This window comes from Rhinatrema bivittatum, chromosome 3, assembly GCF_901001135.1.
Source record: "Rhinatrema bivittatum chromosome 3, aRhiBiv1.1, whole genome shotgun sequence".
Classification (NCBI taxonomy): Eukaryota; Metazoa; Chordata; class Amphibia; order Gymnophiona; family Rhinatrematidae; genus Rhinatrema; species Rhinatrema bivittatum.
Window position 1 is genome coordinate 220,198,897 of NC_042617.1, and position 10,484 is coordinate 220,209,380.

Here is a 10,484-nt window from a genome sequence, read left to right on the forward strand (position 1 = left end):
ACTGGAAGCGTGCTGTAGGGGTCCAAATGCCTGGTCGGTGGTGCTTCCACAGTACACAGCATTCTTTCTGTCCTATTGAACCAACTGCAGTGGGTTACGTGCCACCAGCCACATCCAGATCTGTGGCTTGTGGCACTCTGACCCTTTTGTGGGCAGTTGCGCAGGCTATCTGCTGAGGGCCTGGTGAACAGGCACTCTCTTACAGTCCTGACAGCCTCATTGGCAATGTGCACACATCTCCATGTTTGTCTAGATTGCAGGCTGCTACTTTCTGCCCCTTATAGACATTTGAAGGGCAGCTGACACCACATTGATGGGGACTGCATCACTGTCACATGTACCTGTCAGTCCACTTGTGAAGACTCACTCCTCAGTAATGACCATCAATCACTCAATAGAGCACTGTACACATGCATGCAACCTCCCTTTGGCAGCCTGGCAGATCAGGTGTGCTACTGGTGAAAGCCTTTGCGAGGTGGCTGCCAACAGTCAGCCCATCACCTTTTGGCCGGAAAAAGTGACATGTGGGTGTGTACTCTCATGTGGCAGGTCAGTGCAGACAGCATTGCTGATAGTTTCTACAAGTGACATGTTATGACAGGAGCATTTTAGGCCTCCATTAAATAGTGGCTGGGTGTCCCAACAGGGGACATCTATATCATGAACAGTCAGACAGCCTCTGTGTGTGATCGCACCATGAGCATGCATGGCCAGGTGGCTATTTTCTTGCTTCACATGCACACTGTGTTGTTCACTAACTCCATCAGATAATGTGTCCCATATCTGGCATGAAACAAGGGTCTGGTACGCCTTGGCTGCAAGGTATGAAATAGACACAACGCTGAGCTCTGCTGCTGTTCCATCACTCTGCTGCTGTTCCACCACTCTCACTAAACACTAAACAGTTCGTACTGTTAGTTGGGACATGATAGCCAAGGCATAACATACTGTACTAATATTCACATACCATATACATGTACCATATCACAATGTGCAAATGAGCACCTCGGGATTGGCATTCATAAACCAGATAAATGGCGGATGCAGCCTTTGAAGCCCCAACTGCCCTGTTTTGACAGCTATGGCAGGCTGCCCATTGACCTCCACAGCACTTGTTTCACAGTCACAGCCAAATACATGGTGTGAGTAGCGATTATTTTCAAGTGGTAAACCATGAATATGAGGACCTGAACACCTGTACATGCATATTCAGTTAGAGGGAGGCCAGGGAAGGGTGTATGTGAAACACAACCACCGAGTCATGGGAGCAGGCACTGTACAAACTGTCACCGATGGTTCATGTCTATACTACATGTGGAGATGGAGGCTGATACACAGTATTATTATCCCCATGACAGCACAGTTGGCTACGTACTGCCACAGCAGTGTGAGAGTGATTAAGGAGGAGGCTTGATTATAAGTTGAAAGGGGTTAAGGGAGGGGCTAGATTAAAGGTTAAAAGAGGCTGAGGGTGGTAGACATAAGGATATTGAATCAGAAGGGAGATATTTATACAAAGTTCAGTGGCATAGATTAAATACACTGATTAAAATACTGAATAAGAAGTTACACAAAGTTCAAAGGTAAGGGGTGAATACACAACTTAAGGAATATCAGATCAAATGGGAAAATTGCAGCATATTATTCAGATATTTGGAAATTATACTACACAGATTTCAGGGATTAGTCACAGACAGGCCGATACAGTAAAGCGCGGCCGCAGTTACCCCGTTTCTAACCCGCTGTTTACTCGCCGCGTAAATCTAACCCGCGATTCTCTGTTTTTACCGATCCTTACCGCTTCTTTACCCCGACGCGTATCCCTTTCCGCCCGCGGCATGTATATGTATGTAAACAATTTATTTATTTATTTAGAAACTTTTATATACCGGTATTAGTGGGGACATCATACCGGTTCACATAATAACTGAAAGACTGGAAAATACATTTCAACAAGGGGAATGTAACTGGGCGAGGGTAGAACAGAGAGGCAGTAGGAAGGACAGGGAAAACAAGAAAGTTATAACCAAAACAATTTACAATTTACAATGAATGTCTCCTTAATATAAGGAGAGGGTGGTCACCTGAAAGGGGGGGACTACGATTAGTTATTCCCTCCCATACAGTTATTCCCTCCCATACAGTAATGTCCACCCAGACTATTGCCTTTTTAACCTGCTATTTTGCCGCGTCTTTAACCTACTAATTTACCGCCTACCCTGACCCTTGCGTTAGTGTGGTTAACTGGTTGCTCAGCATATTCAATTTAAAGCTTTAACCTTGGTATTTAAGGCTCAGCATGATCACATACATTCCATTGCACTTCACTGTCTGTATTCACAAGAATGTAATTATCTGATTCTACCACCAAAAGCTGCCCAGTCCCAAACCAACCCAATCCAAGCCCCAGCAGAGAGAAACGAAATTTCACAGTCCCAAACTTTCCCCCAGCCCCCGCTCCCCTGGCCGCGGCCACGCAAGCCCCCAGCAGCAGCAGTAGAAGGGCGTCGAGAGAGAGCGGCTTCAGCAGCCCCGCCTGCGAAGATTAATACGTGCACCCCTGTAGGTCCAATATGGACGCTCAAGGCAGCAAAGGCGCATGCGCACACACCATGACCGGCTGAACATCGGAGGTCACGGCGTATGCGCATGCGCCTTTGCTGCCTTGAGCGTCCATATTGGACCTACAGGGGTGCACGTATTAATCTTCGCAGGCGGGGCTGCTGAAGCCGCTCTCTCTCGACGCCCTTCTACTGCTGATGCTGGGGGCTTGCGTGGCCGCGGCCAGGGCAGGGGAGCGGGGGCTGGGGGAAAGTTTGGGACTTTGAAATTTAGTCTCTCTCTGCTGGGGCTTGGATTGGGTTGGTTTGGGACTGTAGGAGAGCCATCCACTTCCTGATACCTGTCATTTCAAACATCATTTGAAATGACAGGTACCAGAGCACCCAGGATACTGTATAGGCACTGTATAACGCCTATACAGTAAAATGGATTGCGCTTCATGGACGCGCGTTGGATGCGGCTTGCATTTGCATGCCATTTAAATACAATATCGAGCGGTAGATGATCCGAACCGTGCGTGCGGCAAACGCGGGTGCGCCGGGCACTAACGCACCTCTTTCTACCGCCCCTTACTGTATCGGCCCTTAAGGTGGAAAGCGTTTGACGGATAGGCCTGTGGTTTTTAGTTTTTTTTAAATTTAGGTGTGGAGGTTTCGGTGCGTAAGTCTGGAGGCATGGAGTTCCAAAGGGTAGGGCCGGTCAGAGAAAAAGCTCTGTTCATTGTGGAGATAAGTTTAGTAGATTTGATAGAGGGAGTGCGGAGTGTTCCTTGAAGGGTGGGACGAGTTGGTCTTGTGGAGGTGCGCAGAAGGAGGGGAGGGCTGATCCAGTGGGAGTTTTCATTTATGATACTTTTATGGATGAGGGATAGGGTTTTGTATAGTATTCGCGATTCTATTGGTAGCCAATGTAGCTCAATAAGAGTTGGTGTGATATGGTCTCTTTTGTTAGAATTTGTAAGGATACTTGCTGAGGCATTCTGTAGGAGTTGTAACGGTTTGGTATAGGACGCAGGGAGGCCAAGGAAGAGAGCATTACAGTAGTCTATTTTAGAGAAGATAATAGACTGTAGTACTGTACGAAAGTCAGAGAAATATAGCAGAGGTCTGAGTTTTTTTTAATTGTTTGTAACTTGAAGTAGCAGTCACTCAGGATAGATTTAATAAAGGGTTTAAGGGTGAGTTGGTTGTCAATCAGAACACCCAGGCTTCAGCTGTGGGAGGGGAAGGTAGAGGATGAGTAAGAGAGGGGAATAGAGGGTGATGGAAGTTTGGTGGAGATGATGAGGAGTTCAGTTTTTTGGGGGTTGAGAGCAAGATGCATGTCGGTGAGTAGTTGGTTGATAGAGGTGAGGCATGATTCCCAGTTTTGGAGAGCGGTTTGGAGGGAATCTGTAAAGGGGAAAATAATTTGAACATCATTTGCGTAGATGAAGTGTTTGATACCAAGGTTGGTGAGGAGATTGGTGAGGGGAAGCATGTAAATGCTAAATAGCGTGGCGGAGAGAGGAATCCTTCACAACGATTCCATTTAGCAGCATACAGCCGGCACAACCATGTGCATGCAACAACATAGATGGCTCTCCTTTCAGCCAGCTGCAATGACCCAAGAGTTGTGTGGATGTGGTATGCTACAGTGATAAGGGACCTTCAGGTAAGTCTGTGCAGCGCCAGATGCTTTTTTTTCTCACGCACCCATTCATGAGGCATCAGGATGTTGGAGGGCTGGTATGTGTTCCCTGCTGTGTATTGAGGCTGTGCTGCCTAGGCCCTCACTGACACCACTTGCAGACTGAAGGTTCGTTAGTGTTGCTGCAAGATGCACATGACAATAATATTGAGGGGTCGCAAATAAGGAACGAGTGAAGTATGTAGGGTTCATTAGTCCTAATGGCCGAAAATGAAGCACCTATATGCATGTGACAGTGATGGCATTAGGGACTGACAGAGATAGCAAATGTTGCTTACCTGATGTAACAGGTGTTCTCACAGGACAGCAGGATGTTAGTCCTCACAAATGGGTGACATCGAGGATGGAGCCCACCACGGAAAACTTCTGTCAAAGTTTAAACAGAACTTTGACTGGCCCCTACTGGGCATGCCCAGCAAGGCACTGACCCTGCAGCCAGCAGGGGTCTCCCTTCAGTCTGATGTTCAAAGCTACAGGCAGTGCCTAGAAAGTAAAAACAAAACAAACCCAACACCGCGGGGTGGCGGGCGGGTTTCGTGAGAACTAACATCCTGCTGTCCTGTGAGAACACCTGTTACATCAGGTAAGCAACATTTGCTTTCTCACAGGACAAGCAGGATGGTTGTCCTCACAAATGGGTGAGTACCGAGCTGAGGATGTCCTGACTTGCACCAAATGCACCCAACGACGTGCAACAGGCACTACAACTGGGGTGGAATTTGGTAAAGGGCATCCGCACCCTACCGGGAAGGTGGAAGGGTGTTGGTACATCACGTTGGAAAAAGGTTACGCAAGACAGATTGGCCGAAGATGGAGTCCTGTCTTCCAGCTTTGTCCAAACAATAGTGGGCTGCAAAGGTATGGAGAGAACTCCAGGTTGCAGCCTTGCAGATGTCAGGAAGCGGCACCGATCGAAGGTGTGCCACTGACGTAGCCATGGCCCTCACAGAGTGTGCTTTGACACGGTCTTGAAAAGGGATGCCCGCTTGCTCATAGCAGAAAGCAATGCAGTCCGCCAACCAGGAGGAAAGAGCCTGCTTACCCACAGGTTGTCCTAACTTGTTAGGATGGAAAGAGACGAATAATTGAGTGCTCTTCCTGTGAGAAACTGTACGGTCTAGGTAAAAGGCTAGAGCCCGTTTACAGTCTAGGGTATGCAGGGTCTGTTCTCCAGAGTTGGAGTGGGGCCTGGGAAAAAAGATAGGTAGTATGATGGATTGATTAATATGAAACTCAGAAACTACCTTAGGTAAAAATTTAGGGTGAGTGTGGAGTACCGCCCGGTCCTGCAGGAGCTTAGTGTAAGGCGGATAGGTAACTAGGGCCTGTAATTCACTAACCCTGCGAGCTGAAGTGATAGCCAAAAGGAATAACACTTTCCATGTGAGATACTTTAACTCACAGGAGTGCAGAGGTTCGAAAGGAGGTTTCATTAGACGACCAAGAACCAGATTAAGGTCCCAGGATGGGGCCGGAGGCCGTAAGGGTGGCTTCAGATGGAGCAAGCCTTTAAGAAAACGTGTTACTAGGGGTTGTACTGAAATAGGGACACCCTGTACACCTTTATGGAAGGCGGCTACCGCACTGACATGCATCCTAATGGAAGAGGTTTTAAGACCTGATTCAGAGAGATGCCATAAATAGTCCAAGAATTTGGAGATTGGACAGGAAAGGGGATCAAGGGACTGAGAAGTGCACCATGATGTGTACCTTTTCCATTTGTATGAGTAAGCTTCACGAAAGCCTTCCACAAGAAAGTCTATCAGGACTCGAGAAACGGAATCTGAAAGGTTGAAAGGCTGAAGGACTAACCTTTCAACATCCATGCCGTCAGGGACAAGGCTTGGAGGTTGGGATGGAGGAGGCATCCGTCGTTTTGAGTGAGCAGATGCGGGTCCTTTCCCAGAGGAATGTGCCTGCGGATGGAGAGATCCTGGAGTACTGGAAACCATACTTGGCGTGGCCAGTAAGGTGCTATCAGGATCATGGTTCCTCCGTCCTGGCGTAGCTTCACGAGAGTCTTTGACACAAGAGGAAGTGGAGGGAATGCGTAGAGCAGACCGGTTGTCCACTTGAGGGAGAATGCATCCCTCGGCCGAGAGTGCTGGCTCCGAATGAGAGAGCAGTAATCGTCCACTTTGTGGTTCTGAGGGGACGCAAAGAGGTCTATGCGGGGAGAACCCCACTTGTGAAACAGAGAGGGTCGCTATCAGAGGATCGAGTGACCACTCGTGCGGTCGGAAGACACGGCTCAGCCGGTCTGCCAATACATTGTCTACTCCCGGCAGGTAAGTGGCCCTGAGGTACATGGAGTGGGAGAGGGCTTCCGCCCAGATCTGCGCAGCTTCCTGACACAGAAGGAAGGAGCCTGTGCCTCCCTGCTTGTTTATGTACCACATGGCCACTTGGTTGTCCGTCTGGATTAAGATTATCTGATGAAAGAGATGATCTTTGAAAGTGCGGAGCGCATAGCGGATTGCTCGAAGTTCCAGGAAATTGATCTGGTGTTCGGCTTCCTCGTTGGACCATAACCCTTGGGTTTGAAAGTTGTCCACATGGGCTCCCCAACCGATGTGAGAAGCGTCGGTGGTTAGGATTACTTGCGGATCCGGTGGAAGAAAGGGTAAGCCCTGAAGGAGGTTGACCTGAGTCGTCCACCAGGTTAAGGATAGGCGCAGCGCTTGTGTGACTGTGACTATGGAGGACAGAGGCTGAAAAGCTTGAATCCATTGGTGTCGTAGAGTCCATTGTGTTACTCTCATGGCTAGTCGGGTCATGGGAGTGACTTGAACCGAGGATGCCATGTGTCCTAGGAGAATGAGGAACTGGCGAGCCGTGGCCGTATCTTGAGACTGGAGCTGGTGAGCTAGGGACATGAGAGTTTGGACCCGTTGAAGCGGAAGGTAGGCCTTTGCCTGTAAGGTGTCCAAGTCTGCCCCAATGAAAGATAAGGTTTGAGATGGGACGAAGCAAGATTTCTCGTAATTGACAAGAAACCCTAAGGAAAGGAGTGTGTTGATTGTCAATTGTAGGGAGGACCGGGCAATCTGAGGGGTGGAGGCCCTGATTAGCCAATCGTCCAGATAGGGGTATACGTGGACACCTTCCTTCCTGAGGAATGCTGCTACAACTACGAGGCATTTGGTGAAGACTCGTGGAGCAGATGCCAGACCGAAAGGTAGTACTCGGTATTGATAATGGTCGCGGCCTACTAGAAACCGCAGATATTTGCGATGGGATTGTGTTATCGCAATATGGGTATAAGCTTCCTTGAGGTCGAGGGAGCATAGCCAATCCCCTCTTTGCAGCAGAGGGAGTAACGTGCCCAGGGTTACCATCTTGAACTTTTCTTTTTGAAGGTACTTGTTGAGGGCCCGAAGGTCCAAAATTGGACGTAGCCCTCCTGACTTTTTTGGAATTAGGAAGTACCTGGAGTAAAATCCCTTGCCTCGTTGAGAGGGAGGGACAGGTTCTATAGCATTTGATTGCAAAAGAAGGGATACTTCCTGTTGTAATTGAGTCAAGTGGCTGGATAGACTCCATGCTTGAAGAGGCGGGGAGTCTGTCGGAAGAGTTATGAAATTGAGGTGGTAACCCTGTGCGATAATTGCCAGCACCCACTGGTCTGAGGTAATCCGTATCCAATGCTGCAAAAAGTGGCACAGACGACCCCCTACAGGGATGTGGGGGAGTGGGATATGGCATGTGCTCCGTATCGGGAAGTCAAAGGCCTGCCGCAGGCCCGGGAGGTGGGGCTACAGCAGGTCTTTGTTTCCGAGGTTGGCGTAGCTGAGGTCTGGTGGAGGATCGAGCCGGACGAGGCCTAGTCGACGGAGGGTAATAACGACGTGGCCGAAAGAATGACTTTTTAGAGTCCTTCTTAGGTGGTGGTTTGGAGGATACCTCAGATGGAACAGACGAAAGTTGTTTCAACATCTCGTGGTGATCCTTCAATTCCGCCACAATCTGTTGAATCTGTTCTCCGAACAGATTGTCCCCCAAGCAGGGTAAATCGGCTAGACGATCCTGGACCTCTGGGCGAAGGTTGGATGATTTTAACCAAGCCCAACGTCTGGCTGAGATGGCAGTAGCTGAGACTTTCGTGGAAGCATCGAAGATATCGTAGGCCGTTCTGATCTCGTGCTTCCCAGCTTCAAATCCTTTGTGAAGGAGGGCTTGAAGCTGTGGCTGGTATTGGTCCGGTAATGTGTCAGCGTAGTCCTGCATCTGTTTAAGGATAGCTCTGTTGTATTGAGTCATATAAAGTTGGTATGAAGCTATGCGAGATATCAACATAGCCCCATGATACACTTTCCTGCCCACACTATCAAGGAATTTGTTGTCCTTGATAGGGGGAGTGGAAGAGTGTGGTTTTAGGCGCTTGGCCTTCTTTTGCGCAGACTCAACTACAACAGAGCGATGATCCAGTTGAGACTTCTGAAATCCTGGTGCTGACTGAACGAGGTATGTTGAGTCAGCTTTTTTATTAACTGGTGACACAGATGAAGGTGATTCCCAGTTTTTCTTTAAAAGATCCAGAAATACCTGGTGAATGGGGATGGAAGCGATGATTTTTGGGGCATCCAGAAATTGGAGCAGCTCCATCATTTGGTGCCTGTCATCGGTCTCAGATTGCAGCTGAAAAGGCACAATTTCTGACATCTCCTTTACATAATTTATAAAGGAGAGATCTTCAGGAGGAGATCGTTTTCTACTCTCTGTAGGAGAGGGTGGGGATGGTAAATCTGTATCTGAAGATGTATCATCACCCCAGGTATCATAAGGATCATGTAGGGCTTGCAGTCCTGAAGGACCTGGTAGAGGATCCAAAGGCATCGATGGAATCGGTGCTGCAAGCGGAACTGTGAACGGCATCGAGGGCTTCGGGGGTACCGATGGAATCGGTGCCGATCTTGGAATCGATGGAGCCGAAGGATAAATCGGTGGAAAGGTATGTGAAGGCACCGATGGAACGACACCGGACGGGGGAATCCGGAACGGTGTTTCTCCTGTCGATGAATGTCCTTCCGGAGATGATGGTGTAGTCGGTGCTACTGGAATCACCGATGGAAGGGCGCGCATGAGTGCCTCCATACGATTTAGTATCGGTGCCAACGCTTCCACTAGAGGCTCGGTGGTCGGTTCCCTTCTCGGTGGCAGAGTCGGTGCTGAGGTCGGTGCCTGAGGCGGTGCCGGAATCGGTGCCGGAGGCGGTGCCGGTGGAGGCTGGAATCTTCGCATCGCATTCTCGATGGCCTCCTGGACCAGCCGGTCCAGTTCTGCCCGGAGACCAGGGGTAACCATACCCGGCTCGACGGGAGAGGGAGGCTGAGGCAGGGCCGGAAGTACCACCGTAACCGGTGGGATCACGGCCCCCGCACCCCGGGAGGGTGAGGGTTTCCTCGGTGCCTGCGAACGAGACGTGGACGGTGCCAGGTCTGACCGAGGCTTTTTCGTCGGTGGCTCGGCCTGTTCAGAGGTCGATGGTTGTGGATCCTCGACGGGCCGAGACTTGTGCCGTCGATGGCGATGCTTATCCTTCCGATCTCCTCGCCCATCCGGGGAGGGGACAGGAGTCGACGGCCGAGAAGTCATCGGTGGAGGACGGTCACCGGAGGGTTGACGATGGTGGTGCAACTTCGACGGTGCCGGTTCCGATGACGTCGATGCTATCGATGGCGTTGGGGTGGGTGCATGGAAGAGGAGCCCCATCTTCTCCATCCTGGCTTTACGACCCTTAGGTGTCATTAGGGCACATTTAGTGCAAGTCAGGACATCATGCTCACTTCCCAAACATAGAACACAGACCCGATGGGGATCTGTGATTGACATAGTCCGGGTGCAATCCGGACAACGACGGAACCCCGTCGCCATGGCCTAGGGCCAAATTTAGCCGCGGGATTGGTAAGTGCCAACAGGCCTCTAGGGCCAAAATCGACGGCAGTCGCTGAAAATCGGCAAAAAACTTACCGGCTTTCGCGGAGGTGACAAAAATTTGTCGAAGGGAGACCCCTGAGGGGCAAATTTTCTTCGGAAAGAAAAAAACCGAATTCCTGTCAGGAACGTGGTAAGAGAGTTCCTTTCACCGCGTGGCAACTGCTGCGCGGAAAAAAGAAGACTGAAGGGAGACCCCTGCTGGCTGCAGGGTCAGTGCCTTGCTGGGCATGCCCAGTAGGGGCCAGTCAAAGTTCTGTTTAAACTTTGACAGAAGTTTTCCGTGGTGGGCTCCATCC